Genomic DNA, 17084 nt, shown 5'->3' on the forward strand with positions numbered 1-17084 from the left:
CAATTTAGACTCTCCAATCATTTACATTTACATTACATTATTGGCATTTGGCAGACGCTCTTATCCAGAGCGACGTACAACAAAGTGCATACCCATAACCAGGGATAAGTTCGCTGAAAGACCCTAGAGGTAAGTACAATTTCAACTGCTACCTGTACAACAAAGATAAGGACAAGGGCCATTTTTTTTTTTTTTTTTTTTTTTTTTGAACAAACAAACAAACAGAGCAAAAGTCACCAAAGTTAACTATCCAAACACTGCTTACCTAGCCAACTAAAATACCGATACACAAGTCACAGAGACAACAATTAAGGTTCACAGGGAGGTAGGGAGGGATGGGGAGAGGTGCTGTTTGAAGAGGTGTGTCTTCAGCTTGCGCTTGAAGGTGGGGAGAGATTCTATAGTTCTGACCTCAACGGGGAGTTCGTTCCACCACCGTGGAGCCAGAACAGACAGTAGTCGTGAGCGTGAGGTGGAGGTTCTGAGAGGGGGAGGTGCCAAGCGGCCTGTGGAGGCTGAACGAAGAGGTCTGGCAGGGGTGTAGGGTCTGATGATTTTTTGCAGATAAGCTGGGGAAGACCCCTTAACTGCTTGGAAGGCTAGCACCAATGTTTTGAATTTGATGCGAGCCATGACAGGCAGCCAGTGGAGGGAAGTAAGCAGGGGGGTGACATGTGAGTATTTGGGAAGGTTGAAGACCAGATGAGCTGCTGCATTCTGGATGAGTTGGAGGGGTCTGATGGCGGACGCTGGGAGGCCAGCCAAGAGGGAATTGCAGTAGTCCAGGCGGGACAGAACCATCGCTTGGACCAGGAGCTGGGTCGAGTAGGGGGTGAGAAAGGGGCGGATTCTCCGTATGTTGTATAGGAAGAACCTGCAAGACCGGGTCACCGCCGCAATGTTCTCGGAAAGGGACAGTCTGCTGTCCATCACCACGCCGAGGTTCCTTGCACTGGGTGACGGCGTGAGTGTGGTATCCCCGAGGGAAATGGAGAGATCCAGATGGGGAGAGGTATTAGCAGGGATGAATATCATTTCAGTTTTACCTGGGTTGAGCTTTAGATGGTGGTTGTCCATCCAGCTCTGGATGTCCCTCAGGCAAGCAGAGATACGGGCTGAAACCTGCGTATCAGACGGCGGGAACGAGATGAAGAGTTGGGTATCGTCCGCATAGCAGTGGTAGGATAGCCCATGTGCAGTGATCACAGGGCCAAGGGAGCGAGTGTAGAGAGAAAAAAGAAGCGGGCCAAGGACTGAGCCCTGGGGAACTCCTGTGGCGAGGGGCCGAGGTGTCGATACCGAACCAGCCCAGGCAACCTGGAAGGAGCGACCAGAGAGGTAGGACTCAATCCAGTCCAGGGCTGTGCCACAGATGCCCATTGCTGACAGGGCAGACAGGAGGATGGAGTGATCCACAGTGTCAAAGGCAGCAGAGAGATCTAGAAGAATGAGGACAGAGGAGAGGGAGGCTGCTCGTGCGGCATGAAGTGACTCACTGACGGAGAGGAGCGCAGTCTCTGTCGAGTGGCCCGATCTGAAGCCAGACTGATGGGGGTCTAGCAGGTTGTTGTTAGAAAAGAAGGAAGAAAGTTGAGTAGAAGCGGCTCGTTCTATAGTTTTAGAAAGGAAAGGAAGAAGAGATACCGGGCGGTAGTTCTGGATGATGGAGGGATCCAGGGTAGGCTTTTTTAGCAGCGGAGTGATGTGGGCCCTCTTGGAGGATGCCGGAAAACAGCCGGAAGACAGGGAGGAGTTGACAAGGGAGGTGACAAATGGGAGAATGTCAGGTGTGATAGTTTGGAGAAGAGAAGAGGGGATAGGGTCAAGGGCACAGGTTGTAGGGCGGTGGCAGAGCAGGAGTTGAGAAACATCAGAGTCTGTAAGGGGGGAGAAAGTGGAAAAGGAAGGGATGGGCCTAGAGGGGGGGAAGGGCACAGTGAGGGGGGCGGCGGTTGTAAAGGATCTGCGGATGACTGCGACCTTCTCATCGAAGAAATCAGCAAAGTCATCAGCAGCGAAGGAGGACTGAGGAGGAGGAGGCGGTGCGTTGAGGAGAGAGGAGAAAATGGAGAAAAGTTTCCGGGGGTTAGAAGCAGAGTTCTGAATTTGCGTTTGATAGTATTTTGCTTTGGCGGCAGTGACATCGGAAGAGAATGCCGCCAGGAGAGACTGGTAAGTCATGAGGTCGGAAGCGTCTCTGGATTTCCCCCACTTCCTCTCCGCTGCGCGGAGGCTGGCCCTGGAGGTACGGAGGGTGTCAGATATCCAAGGACTGGGAGGGGATGTGCGAAGTGGCTTTGAGACAGGGGGACAGAGAGAGTCAAAGGCGGAGGAGAGAGATGAAAGGAGGGTGGCAGATGCAGAGTCAGCGGGGAGTTTGGAGAAGGATTCGAGAGGGGGGAGTGAGGCGGTGACGGTGCTGGCAAAGGAAGAGGGTGAGAGGGAGCGGAGGTTACGGCGGGCTGAGGAAGTGTGGGTGGGAGGAGGGGGAGGAGGATGGGGAGGAAGAGGGAGGGAGAATGAGATGAAGTGGTGATCAGATGTATGCAGAGGGGTAACCGTGAAATTGGAGCATGAGCAGTTCCTTACAAAGACAAGGTCTAGGACATTGCCCGCCTTGTGGGTTGGAGGAGAGTGTTGCAGGGAGAGGCCGAAGGAGTGGATTAGCGGTAGGAAGGCAGCAGACTGGGAGGCTTCTAGGTGGATGTTGAAGTCTCCAAGGAGAATCAGTGGGGTGCCATCCTCAGGGAAGGAGCTGAGAAGCCTAACCTGCATGTCTTCGGACTGTGGGAGGAAACCGGACCACCCAGAAGAAACCCACGCAAACACTGGGAGAACATGCAAACTCCACACAGAGAGGCCCCGGCCGACGGGGATTCGAACCCAGGACCTCCTTGCTGTGCTAACCACTGCACCATCCGTGCCGCCCTTACATACATAGTGTACGCAAAATATATATCAAAATAAAATAATCACAAAACTTCTTATGTTTTTATAGTTTAGCAGTGATTATCTCACTTCCTAAGTCAGGGACCAACCCAGAACTACTTTATATTTGTGCACAAACTTGATTCAACATGTGTACAAGATTTGGTAAAGATATCTACCGGCAAATCTAATTCCACATGACTTTTCTCCGAAATAGCACCCAGATGTTCTCAAGTTTCCCCAAATCTATCCAAATACAAAACCGCATTTCTGTCCAGACACATGGATGATCAGAAACTAATTTTGGATACAAAATGTAAATAAAATTAACCTTCAGATGTGTTTTATTCACATATATGTATGAAAGTATCTTTTTATAAAGCATGCCCAAAGGGCCCAAAAAGCTCTCCAAAATGACTCACCCTAGTGCTTTCTAACAAACCTGCATCATGTTTAAAATGGAATCTTATTTCAAAATTAGGTTACCCAGAACCCAGTTAGCCAGTACAATTACAGGTTTATCTATTGTCCAACGTAAATGCTGTGGGTGTATGGGGTGCCGGGGTCTATAATGTGAGCCATTTGGTTTCTGTAGCTGTGTTCAGATTCTTGGCAATAAGTCAAGCTTGTTCAATGTTGGTACCGGACTCCTACCTTGTCTCCCCTCCTGGTCCTGGTATTCATGGCTAGGATTTCAAGGCATAGCCGAGGTATGCTTGATAGAAATAAAATGTATCACTCATACAACATTTCAAGTTCTATAGAAAAGAAAGCTGAGAAAATTGCCATGCATGGTACGATATAGGTCGTTTGTTCTTCTGGGTGGTGAAAGTATTTTGAAAGCTGCACCCACATAGCTTCTACACCCTGCCACCGAGGCCACAGTGTACAGTGTTTCCCTAGACTCGAATATGGACATCCGATTATGATATGTTCTCAGATTAGTCACCAAGGCTGCAAGCATACACATTGTGAAAGACAAAAGCAGCTTTTACTCTGAAATGAGTGCCATTGCTGCAGCCCATTAGTGTTGAAAGCACCTCTAGGTGTTTATTTGAGCAGCCAAGAGAAATACTGAGGAACAATAATACAACACCTGAACCAATGTCTGGTCAGGTACATTGACACAAAATGTCCACTGCACATCACCAGATTGGTGTTACACATCGGTTGTGTTTTAGGTGATTTGCCCCCTTCATTATGAAGTGCTTTGGGAACCTGAGGTAAAGAAGATAAATATAAGCCATCTATTACACTGATGTTTTAGAATATCTTCTGTTTAAAGCATGCTTTTTTCATTGCCTCTATTTGGCCAAGAAATTCACAGCAGGCTCTGGCAGACAGGAGAATACTCTACATTGTGATGGAAAGTTTTCTAAATAGTTGAGCTCTTTTTTGATGTTGAAACAGGGGAATGCATTCTGAAGGGTGTCACCACTGTGGTCAAGAGGAAGGAAACTAGTCATCATGGCTGAGACTGAAATAAGTGCTGGTAGAGGGACCGTTGGTGATGGCATCTAACTTGCCCTCTATTTTGAGTCCCTTACTGGGAAACAAGGGCCCTATTTGAAGTATTTCTGGCACAAGCGCTTTACCTGGTGAAGTGCATAATTCTGCCTATGCCCGTCAGACCTAAACAGGACAATGATACTTAACTTGTTTATTTATTTTTCACTAGCTCTATGCAACTCTTCATACCATAGATACACCGCAGAAATAATATAGTTTTTTTAACTAAAAAAAACCCTTTGAGGGAATTAGCATTTCAGTAAGAGAATTGATTTATTTTTTTCAGAAGCCATGAAGTGAGAATACTATCATTGACTTTTTAAATGTGCTATGCTTTTACATTCATAAAGTGTTTCTTTTTTTCTGAGGTGTATCAGGTGTATGTATAGAGCCATTGGATGACATTGCATGCAGTATAGCAGTTGCAGTTTATTTTATTTTGTGCATTTTTATAGTCAGATGCAGTCACTGGCCAATTTAGAGTAAAGTGGAGAATCCAACTTCAGACGGGTTGATGTGCTTGTTTTGAATAATGCTAACCCAGTGATTGAGTCACTTGAATTGTTACAAATATTCTTAATTAAAAAATGCACTTACAACATATCTCAAATCTGTTTATCAAAGGGATAGTCTTGACCACACATAATTAAAAGTGTGTGAGCAATGTTTAAGCAGCCATCTTAAGCATTTTAGAGGCCTTAACTACACAAGCAATATAAGCAGCCAGCCCTTCATTCAACTTATGAAGACGTGTGTGATATGCTCAAATGGCTGATGGGCTATATTGCAGAGAAGCAGAAGATATATGATATTTCCCGAAAAGAGAACTGCTAACCAAACCCATCTGTCTGATCACGCCACCTGTTTTTATTTAAAAAGAGAATATTTCATACTAAGCAGTTATTTCCTCTGATATTCAAACATTTGGACTGACTTACTCTGTAAATAATATTGAAGGGAAGGAAGGGTCGTGTGTTTTATTTTAAATTGCTTTCTATAAAAAAGAAAAATACATTTTCACGTAACTGGAAAGAAACTAAATTGGTAGATGTGCTTTTACCGAATTTCTCGTAATAAAAATTCATGAAAAATGCAATGAATTATAAATGAATGGAATGTAAATGAAATGGTATTGGAAGCCACATACCAAAAACAAACTTAAAAACCAGCTCTTGTCATAAGGGTTTCAAACCAATGATGCATGGTAAAAAGCACATCTGGTAAAGAGCACATCCATACTTCAGCAAATTAGATACTTTGACCAAAGGCAAAAACAAAAAGTAGACCTAACAAATAAGTACTGTGCAGTGGACTGGGACCACAATGGACGTGGCTGTGCATGGTCAGGGACTAGGAAAAGTGAAATATCATATATAATATAGTGGAGTACCATGAGAAATTATTGGTGCATAAAAATCCTTGGGTAAATTGGTTATACCTGTGAGCCTAGGGAAAGTCAAATAATTTCATGCATGTATACTGCCTATATACAGTAACTGATTGAAATGAAGCTGTTAATAATAATAGTAATACATTTTATTTAAAGCGCCTTTCACGTCACCCAAGGACACTGTACAGTAGTGGCAAGTGGCAGTCATAAAACAACATATAGGGACAGACACTGTACACTTATTAAAAGACACTATACAAAAATGTAGACAATAAAATAAAGTATATAAAACAACAAACAACAATAGGATGGTACTTGGCGAGAGTGAGATGTAGGGGTCAGTTAGGAGTAGGGAGGAAAAGCAAGAGTGAAAAGGTGAGTTTTGAGCTTGGATTTGAAGGTGGACAGTGAGGTGATTTTCCGTAGTGCTAGTGGGAGGGAGTTCCAGAGTTTGGGGACAGCTACACTAAACGCCCTGTCTCCCATAGCATGGAGATGTGCAGCTATCAAATGTTGGGAGCTATCAAAACAGAACACCAGACTCTTTTCAGCAGTTGGTTGGCATTATGGGAAGAAACCTCTAACTGCAACTATATACACTCAGTGAGCACTTTATTTGGTATTTATTAAACTTATTTTTTAAACTTATTGGTCTTCTGCTGCTGTAGCCTATCCGCTTAGAGGTTTGATGTGTTGTGGGTTCAGAGATGCTCTTCTGCATACCACTGGTGCAGTGTGTAGTTATTTGTGTCACTGACACCTTCCTGTCAGCTTCGACCAGTCGGGCCATTCTCATCTGACCTCTCTCATTAACATGTATTTTTGGCTGCAGAACTGGTTCTGTTTTTTTCCACACCATTCTCTGCAAACTCTGCAGACTGCTGTGCATGAAAACCACAGGAGATCAGCAGTTTCTGAGATACTCAAACCACCATGTCTGGCATCAACAATCATTCCATGGGCAAAGTCACTTAGATCACATTTCTGAACAACAGCTGAATCTCTTGACCATGTCTGCATGCTATTATGCATTTTGTTGCTGCCACATGATATGCTGATTAAATATTTGCACTAACAAGCTGTATTAGGCACTGGTATACCTAATAAATTGCACACTGAGTGTACATAGTTATCGTCAGTGCATATATGACTCTCCTTTGTCTCCTACTATCTAATTCATGATTGACCTTAGCACGCATGAAATTGTGAACTTAGTCACATCCTGATTGCTCCAAAAAGCAACATGTATCTTGCCTTAATCTCCCAAATTTCAACATTTCCACTTCCATTTTGGCCTTGACACAACACAGCAGGTTTTCAAGTTATTCTGGCGTGTAAGCCAAAGAATGTGTAAAGAAAATGTTAAAATTGCAGGATGCAAATTCTTGTATTCCTTGAAGAATTTTCAGCATGCGACTGTTTATCTGCGGCAGAGAGCAATTGCTATAATTATGGTGTTGCTCTTTGAGAAAACAAACGTGGATCTTAATTCCTGACCTCTGGCCTGAACTGCACGTCTAAAGACATGCCGCAGACAGTCGTGGCCTTGAATATCTCCACAGCCGCTGGCTGAACCGAACTCCACCTTCAGCAGGGCTCGCTCCACAGCTGGTTCACTTGTTCCTCGGACAGACTCTGAAGGGTGTCATTATTTAGAGTAGAACCACAGCTCCAAAACGAACAATTTAATGCCTGGGCCTTTGAGGGTTCGCCAATATCTATGGCAACTGTGTATACCACATAAAACACTTGTCTTTTTTGGAAGTTGAACAATTTTCCCTACTAATTAGCTTCCGTGGGTGGTGCCATTTTTGCAGTGAATGGAGTTTAGCTTTTTTTTTTTTTATAACTGTACAATCTAAAACCCAAGCAGCAGACACTCAGATTGTTTTCAGAGGAAGTCTGAAAATCAGTTGAAATGGAAAGTATTTAAACAATAGTGATAAACAGAACATTAAATCATTGTAATCAGTACTCCAGGAGTAATTGATTTTTGAAGTTTGTTTGTATGCTTTTTCTCTCACATGATTAATGTCTTTACTTAATTATGTGTCGGGAAAATGCAAAAGAAGCCATAAAAGTGTTTACACCCGTTATGTTCTTAGAGGCAGTATGATTCACAAGGCAAGGTTTTGTGTCAAATAGTTCTACTCTCTTAGACCTTCCCTAGGAGACTACTGGTCATACAGATAGATGAGGTTTTGAACAGTTAAAGCTATACTATACAGTATGCCTTTAAGAAATTCCCTACAAAAAGTTGTATTGCTTAAAATTCCCCCCCCCCCCCCCACACATCCCAACCCTTTCCTTTTCTATATTACCTTTTGTGTCCCCAGTTTGGAATCTCTGCCTCTCACCTCCAATGTTTGACCAGTTTCCACGCTATCGGCCAAAGTGGTTCAACAAGAGAGTCACAAGCAATTGGAGGAGGAATTTATGAAGAATCTATTTCAGTGGGGGCGTTTCAGAATTACAGGATGTTCAAGGATACAACACGAATGTTCAATCCGGGGTTCAAATAAAAGTATTTCTCAGTGCTTTCAGTGCTTTCAGCATGTAGAGTATACATCACCAGCAACCGTTTCATTATTCAATTAGAATATAGCATTTAGAAATGGGATGATTTCTACAATTAGAAATCTTTCTACAAAAGGTATTAAGACAGTGACACAATTGTTTTATTGTTTTGGCTCTGTAATCCAGCACATTGGATTTGAAATAAAACAATGAACATGATGGTTAAGTACGGACTGTCAGCTTTTATTTGAAGTTATTGACATCCATAATCGGGAGATCCGTGTAAGAATTACAGCCTTTGTTATACATAGTATCCATTACAGGGGACCAAAAGTAAATGGACGAATTAACATAATCTGAAATAAATATTTAGTACTTGGTTGCAAATCCTTTGCATCCTTTGCCTAAACTCTGCAGCCAATTGACAGCCAGACGCTGGGTATCTTCGACATATGCTGAATTCATGAATAGTTTCAGCAGGGCCAGTCAAGATGATTCTACTTTTTGGAAAACTCCTAGGTTGCTTCAGCAGTATGTCTTGGCTCGTTATCCTGCTGTAATGTGAAGTGCCGTCCAGTGGGTTTTCAGGCATTGGGTGAACGAGTTCCAGTGGCAGCGATACATGCCCGAGCCATAACACTACCTCTACCATGGTTCACAGATGACGTTAGATCATGAGTAGTTTCTCAAAACCTTTCTCTTTCTATCACTTTAATGATGGAAAGACAAAACAGAAGACTCTTAGCACAGACAGTTTTTTTATGTACTTTTTAAAAGGAAACTTGAGCCTGGTCATTCTGTTCTTGAGACTGACTAGTGGTTTGCATCTTGCAGTGAAACGTCTGAGGTTATGGTGGTGTAGTTAGTCTCATCTAGTTTTTGATACATCTCTGCCTACATCCTGGAGAGTGTTCTTGATCTGTTTGACTGTTTTTTCTTCATTATTGAAAGTAGCTCAGTCATCCACTACAGTGGCCTCCATTTGCTAATGCTGAACAGTGGATTCTTGCTTCTTAGCAATGTATCAACAAGCCGTCAATTTGACACACCCAATGTTTTGGCTATGTCTCTGATCAATTTATTCGGTTTTTTTCATCTCCATGGTCCTGCTTTACAGGCATTGACACTTATTTGGTCTTCAAGTCGACGCCAAAAGACAACAGCAACAGACTCCAAATGCCAATTCCACACCCAGAATTAACTCTAGACCTTTCTTGTGCATGATCTAATGATGCAACTACACACAGCGGGCCAAGTAACAGCTGAGGAGCCAATTGTCGAGTTACTTTTACACTTTTAATTCAAATTCCATGTGCTGAACTACAGAGTCAAAACAACACTAAAGATGGCACTGTCATTTTATCAGTTTATCATTGTGCCTTTGCCCTGCTGTTTCATATTCATATGTCAATGCTGTCGACTGCAATGCATGACACTGAAACTTAAGTGCTTCTCCGGTTGCTCTACTTTTTCCACGTAATATGTGGTGTCGAATATAGTAGGAGAGCTTACCCTCACTTAAAACACCCACAGACCTGGTGCCCGTACAGCTCAACAAACAGAATACAGTGTATGTGGCTACATCCCCCTGGCATATGTAACACAATACACGCTAAAGTATATAAACACACCCACAGAAGATGTAAATACACGTTTCCCCAAAATGCTAACAAGATGCCAGGGTCATTCACAATCTTCCTGTAGCAATATAAGTATGGTGTGTATCCATGTAAAAATGTTTGTTTTATTCAAATAACCTAGTTAGTTTACCTTGAAGCAGCAACATCTTTGGTTACAGATGTTATACAATTTGAACTGTAGACTTCTGTCAAAGCTCTAGGTATTGTTTTGGCTCTATTGCATTGTAGAGAAAAGAACACGCTATCAAAAATGTCATTCTAAGACTTTTGGATTTTATTCCATTATTATATAGGCTTTTTGCAAAAAAGACAAACGGGTAAAGGCATACAGTATATATCCATAATACATCAAATTAGAATGACCAGTATAGCCTTCAGTAGTTTAGTTTTCTACCGTGTAAGAGTAATTACACTACATCATTATTATGGTAACAGCCTGTACTATTTATATCCTTTTCATGACCAAGCCCTTCACTGAATTACAACATAATGTGAAATGAAGGGCCAGAGAATGACATGGCAGAGTGAGAGGTGGTAGGGATTGGGGACTCCTCTTGTCACTCCCCTAGCCCTTATACAGTAGAGCAGTCATTTGTTTTTCTGGCAGGAGGACTCTTGCTGGTGACAGAATTTTCCAGAATATTGTACATTGGCTCATATTCTGGTCTTTATAAACCGCAAGGAATGCTGGGTAAACACAACATTCCGGTTGTGTCTCAGCTCTGCCCCTCAGAGTCCATGAGAGCTGAATGGAAAGTCTCACTAATGAGTCACAGATTGAAGAAGGGAAAATGACTCCCCTGTCTAAACAAGCCCAGGTAACTTACCAAAATTCCACATTAAGTGGGAGTAACTAATGTACATGGAACAGAGAGATGATTTGTGTTGTAAAAAACAAATGCATGGAATTGTTTTTTTCTTTTTCTTTTTTGTCATAACAGCATTCCTAAAATGAACTATCACAGATTCAAAATTAATTTGTGATTTTTCAACCCCTTGTGCAAATTATTATTACATATTCTATCATTTTATAGGCAAGGTCTCTCCTTAGGACAGGAGTTGGGAAACACCTTTCCTGGAGGGCTGTATCTGGAATTTGTGGCAGCGTTTGCTCTTTATTACTTAAGATTATATAACCTTACATTTTTGTTGAACATACTGTTCTCAATAAAAGTGTTTTTGACAGAAAAAAACAAGACACTCATATATTCCATGTATACACTCCATGTATAAGTAAAAAAAGTTAATGAATTCATTTAAAAATGCAGACTGTCTCATTCACACATTACCAGGCAAGGCTGCATGTGCAAAGGGCCCTTGTCTCATTACACAAAAGTGATTCCTCTGGTGGGTCAAATCCCTGCATCTGTTCCAGATACAAATGAAGCATTATCCTATGAGGCAATGACCGTGGACTGCTGACAAAAGAAGTAGCAACAGGTATTATGTCTGAATTAGCATCCAGTTCTTGGATATTTCAGATTATTTCCCAGTTACTTTAAAAGAAAATCAGTTCGGCATCTCTGGCCTTCACACAGTGTTCTGTTCCGAACAATGTGCTCAAAGAAATGCTAGAGTGACAAGAAGACTGCTGAGTTGTATTGATGAATCGGTTGACGACATTTGCTCATGCTAAAAATACCTTTGATTTGCATAGCATATCTCCCCCATGGTTGCAAATCAAAAATATGTTTTTCCTATTTTTTTAGTTTGGCAGTAGTGCAAATGACTGATGGTACGGAGTTAAACATGAGACCTTTTGCTTTCTATTTAATGTTTTGCTGTCTATAAATGATTTTTTTTTTAATGTAAAAAGGGCTCTGTGCAAAAGTTTGGGAACCCTTTTGGATTATTCTTTGTTACTTTTTATAAAGATGATTAAGGCCCAGACCCAGGTGATTTACTCATTAGGGCTTCAATGAGTCAGTTTAATATAACACCAGGGCTGAACTTTATATTCTGAAGTAACTCCATGCCTTCTTAAGTATCCAACTGCAGTGGCTGTTCTGTCTGGTGTTAACAAGCAGGGGTTCCTCTAAACATTTGTCCTAGGATGTCAGAATGGAAATAGTGTGCCAGTGGAAGGAAGAATGGATTCCAACAAATATCAAGAAATTCTAGTGGCAGATTAAGACAGCCAGATTAAGGATTTGGAATGACCTCCACAGTCCCCAGACTTGCATATTATTGAAAATCTGTCTAGTGATTTTGAACATGCCGTACATGCAAGGAGGCCAAAGAATATTTCTGAGCGAGAAGCGTTCTGCCAGGAAGAAAAACAATTCCGAAAGCGAGAATTGAAAGACTCATAGCTGGCTACATCTTCCTTTAAAATGTGAAGAAATGTGTTTCACTTTCAACCATTAGCTTTTTTTCGCTTATGTATTAATTGTAAAAGGCTTTTTGACCAGGGGTGCCCACATTTTTGCACACCACTGTAGTTTTTACTGATGAATTTTCATAATTAATTAAATTAAATCTGCATTTGCAATAAAAAACGTTTAGGGCAATGGACCGATTCAGGGACAAATGCACTGGCAATGCTAATGCTGTAAGGTAAAATATAGGTCTTGAAATTGAAAGGTGCAAAATAACAGAAGAAGACAACCCAGCCAGTGAAAGTAGTGTCAACCGCAGCGCATCATTAGCAGTTGCTATATGATTATGGTATGATGGGGCACCTGTGCTAAAACAGCTCTTTGAGTATGTAATGGCGCGGGGGATAAGGCTGCTTCTCGCCTCAGGGAGGGAGACAGAGCTGGTAAACTGGGGGTTACCATGCCTGGCCTCCCCGATAATAACCAGCTATGCACTACTCATCTGCCGAACTGTGTAAAAGGCTCTTTATCTCGTCTCATTGAACATCGCCTGCCAATTACAGGTGTTTTTAAAAAGCATGTTTGGGTTACTGCAGCATGCAAAGAATTAGGTCAACCCCCTCCCGTCTTTCCAAGTTATTCTCCTGTGGTTTGACAGGAGCATGATGCTAATTTGCATATCAACCTATGTATTTGTACACACATACAATTGAATTATACAATGTTTGGTAAGAAAGCATAATTTTAAGACATAAAGGTGTATGATTGTATTATTTGCTTGGTAAATTCCCATATACACAGTGACTTGCACAATTGTTTTAAGGAAGTACATTTTCAAGGATAAAACAGGAACAATTTCACCCTATAACTTGTCAGATATGTTCTCAGTTCCCTAACCACTTTCCATATTGCTCTTCAAGACACAATTGCCTTAGAACAAGACAAAAATAGCTTCTAATGTTTATTTGTCAAAATAATAATAATTAAAATGATTATTATTATTGTTGTAAAACCAATCCAGAATGGTGTGCTTGTTGTTTTTGATATTCCCATTAATTTCCAAGATATTCAAGGTTTTCCAGGGAAAAAAGTCGAATAAACATATATATTTTTTAAATTGTCATTACTACCTGAATTTATTATACATCAAAATGTTCAGCGTTTCATACTAATTCCAGTTATGTTGTTGCACAATGTTAACATCTTTTAGGTAGTACTTATACTTTTTGAATTATGAGCATTTGTTTGAGAACAACTTTCTTCTCACTTTAGTCTCACTCTAACAGACATTGTACAGTTCACCCACTACTGTGTGCTCATGGAAGCCTGTGATGTCACAATAGCCCCTGCCCTCTAGCAGAGTTCATATAACTCTGAGTTCATATTATTAGGTACACCTATACACCAGCTTGTGAAAGCAAATATATAACCACTGTAGTATTAGCAGTAGTAGCAATAGTCCACCGATCACTAATTATTATTATTATTATTATTTACCATGGAATATTCAGCTTCATACAACCCCAACTTGAGGAATTCAGTGTGAGCATACAACTAAAGCACACTGAGCTATGCTGGAACTCCTTTTAGGATGTTAATGATTTTAGAAGCGGTAGGAGTGATTACTTTGTTTATGTTATGTTAAGTCAGTATAAGTTCAATCATGCAGTTATGTGCTTGGATGAAGAAGGCACCTGCATCTTTAGTCCAACAGGACTTCCATGAATGGACCGTATCCACATTAATGTTTACTACAGAAAATATGCAGTTTGGCTAGGCAACCAGAGCAGGCCTGTAATTTCATATATAAACATACAGAGGCTACATGGGCCTGCATCCATCTAAAACCATCCATCTATTGCCTGAAAAGGCAGTAATGGGCTAACCACTTTGATCTTTTCACACAAACTTTCTAGCAAAATTTGAATATTTGATTCACAAACAATATACAGTAGCAATCCTAAGCTTGTTGAGAGAAAAAAACCCTCATTTTCATTAAATGGGGAAACTGCCAGTCATTTCTGCGACATACTGTATACCGTGGTATGGACAATAGCTGAAGTCGCGTGACGTTTTGTGGTTCAGCCCACTTGATTCCGACCATCCCATCCACCGTGATTCATTTGCTGATGAAAGTTTCTGTTTACCGACAGAATGAATGTGGTGCTATCGAGTGTGTTTGCTTCAGCCCGCTGGGCTAGGGTGCCGGGTGAACGGCAGTGACCTGTTTACCTCGGCAGAAAGGATGGAACAGACAAAAGAAACCGAGTCCCCTAATGAGAGCCTAGGGAAGCCTAAACGAGTGCAGTTTCTCTGATCTGAACCAGATGGGCAGAGCTCTGAGCCAATGCCTGTCTATGGAAATGACGTGGCAACCACGGTGGCCCCGGCCAAACCCCCGGAAATGCCTTCAGTTCAAACCAACAACGAGCAGGAGGCTGTTACTGACTTCATTTCATCAAATTCTAGTCTAATTGTTTTTGAACACCGCTACAGTCATAGGGGAGATAGATTTTATTGGATCAATAATTCACTGAATCACTATAAATGCAGAACCTGACAGATTAGGGTTAAGTCTGGAGGGACTGACAAAGACTTTAATGTTTTGGAACAGGGACAATAGTCATAGCCACATGGAGAACTTGGATGTACCTGAGTCTGTTTTCACATTCCTGGGACATCCAGCTGCTGCTTTGATCATTGGGCCTCTCCTTGTCATATGAGTGGTATGAGTGTGACCTCTATTGGCTGACCTTACCTCGACCTCATCATCCTATTGGCTGTGGTCAGATCGGTTTGTCCGCCTTAATAAAAATCTACAGTGTTATGTCATTGTGTGCCACACACTGTGAAATATTCAATGGCAAGTGTACATGTAATTGTATAAGACAAAATGGATTTGGAAATATGCAGTTGGCTAAAGTATAGCCAGCTGAATGTTATTGCAGTTATTTTCCATTTTATTTGTCCGCCATGCTATCCCCATCAGCTATAACACAGAGAATCCCCCTCCTGCTGTTGCTGTGGTTTTCCAGAGTAGATACTGAAGATGAATAAGTCTTTATTTTATTATCTGTTTGATTTGCATAATACACATCCTTATTCTAGGTGATATTTTGTACCTTTACATATTATCAGTCTAAACTACTGGATTGTTTTACTGGTTTACTTTGTAATTCAAGATTTCAGCAGGTTGATCCCACCCAAGATGGAAACCCACAACAGATCCCTACCTGTTGCCGATCTTCTGCCATCCCTATGGTATAACCAATTGTGCCCAGTGCCATCCTCGAAAAAATGAACAACGCGGCTGATATCGCCCCCGGGAGGACTCGCTTGTGCTACCAAGCGCCACCCAGCGGATTGCAAAGGAGGAAATATCAGCGATATGCAAAAAGCCACAGTACATACTTGGGACTGATTGCATGCGTCATTCAGAAGTCTCCAAATAAAAGACTATCCTTCTGCCTGTAGTCTGTATGGTGTAATAATTAATATGATACGGATGAATATATAATATAAGTATATAGTAGTTAATATAAGTATATATAGTTATTAGGTCTGCTCCTATATATATTCACTTGACCTATAATTTTGGTTATGTTTCCGCAGTGTGTAAAGCATTAAAATACCTCAAACAACTCAATAGGTTAAGATAATTTTGCTGTTGAAAGCCTTGAAAATGCTCCACCCCAGGCAATGAAGCACTAGTCAGTGACTGATTTTTCTTCAAATTCCTTAAATAACTCTTGAATGAGACCATTAGATTATAGAGCACCTCAGCCTCGTTTCCCAGAAAATGCATATGTGCGTGCGTGCATGTATGCATTTGGGTGTGAGTGTCTGCAAATTCATAAATCAATTGAATATAAAGGCTTTTGACAGAAGGACTCTTGGTGACCCTTGACAAGTTCTAATTGACTGACAACTGGTACAATTAACTTTCGAATAACAAAACGTCATCTCACACTCAACTCTTGGCAATCTGCCCGAGCGCAAAACCCCTTCCTTCACTCAGCTCTCCCCCACCACAAAAAAAAAAAGAACCAGGGGGTCCCAGAGAGAGAGGCCTGTTGGTACTGGGCTTTGGCAGATACATGACAGTGAGATTACAAATTGGTATGAAAAGGAGCTATGCACATCTGAACTTGCTGCGGGACTGTTTTTTCTGTCGCTTCCCCAAGCTCTGTTAGTTTTCAGAAAGCATGGCTGCAGGTGCTGGCTCGCCCAGATGCTCAGTACCCTTCGGTTCTCTAACACAGCTCTCCTACCCTACCACTGTACTCCCAGTGCTCATAGACAGGAGGCAGGGCAGCCCGTAGCCTTGTGGCTATGGTATGTGACTGGGACCCGGAAGGTTGGTGGTTCAAGCCCCGGTGTAGCCACAATAAGATCGGCACAACTGTTGGGCCTTTGAGGAACATTTTGGACAAAAGTGTCAGCTAAATATATAACTCATTACAGGAGGATGACCCATGCTGTTCCACCAACAGAAAATACACAAATATTGAAGAGTAACACTTTACAGTGAGGTTACATGCACTAGCTAAAGTAGTTGTAAACTAACTACTGAGAATTTAATCTGTACAGCTTTGTTTATGTATTTGTCTATCATGAATTCATGTTAACAGCTACATTAGTTTATGCTAATTCATATTTGAATGAAATAAACTATGAATGTACAGTATTTATTAACGGTTAACTAATTATAAGTGTATCTTATGGTTCGCTAATGTATAAATATTAATGTAACTTATACATTAGTTAGTAGTTAATAAATAT

Source organism: Conger conger, chromosome 9 (assembly GCF_963514075.1).
Source record: "Conger conger chromosome 9, fConCon1.1, whole genome shotgun sequence".
NCBI lineage: Eukaryota > Metazoa > Chordata > Actinopteri > Anguilliformes > Congridae > Conger > Conger conger.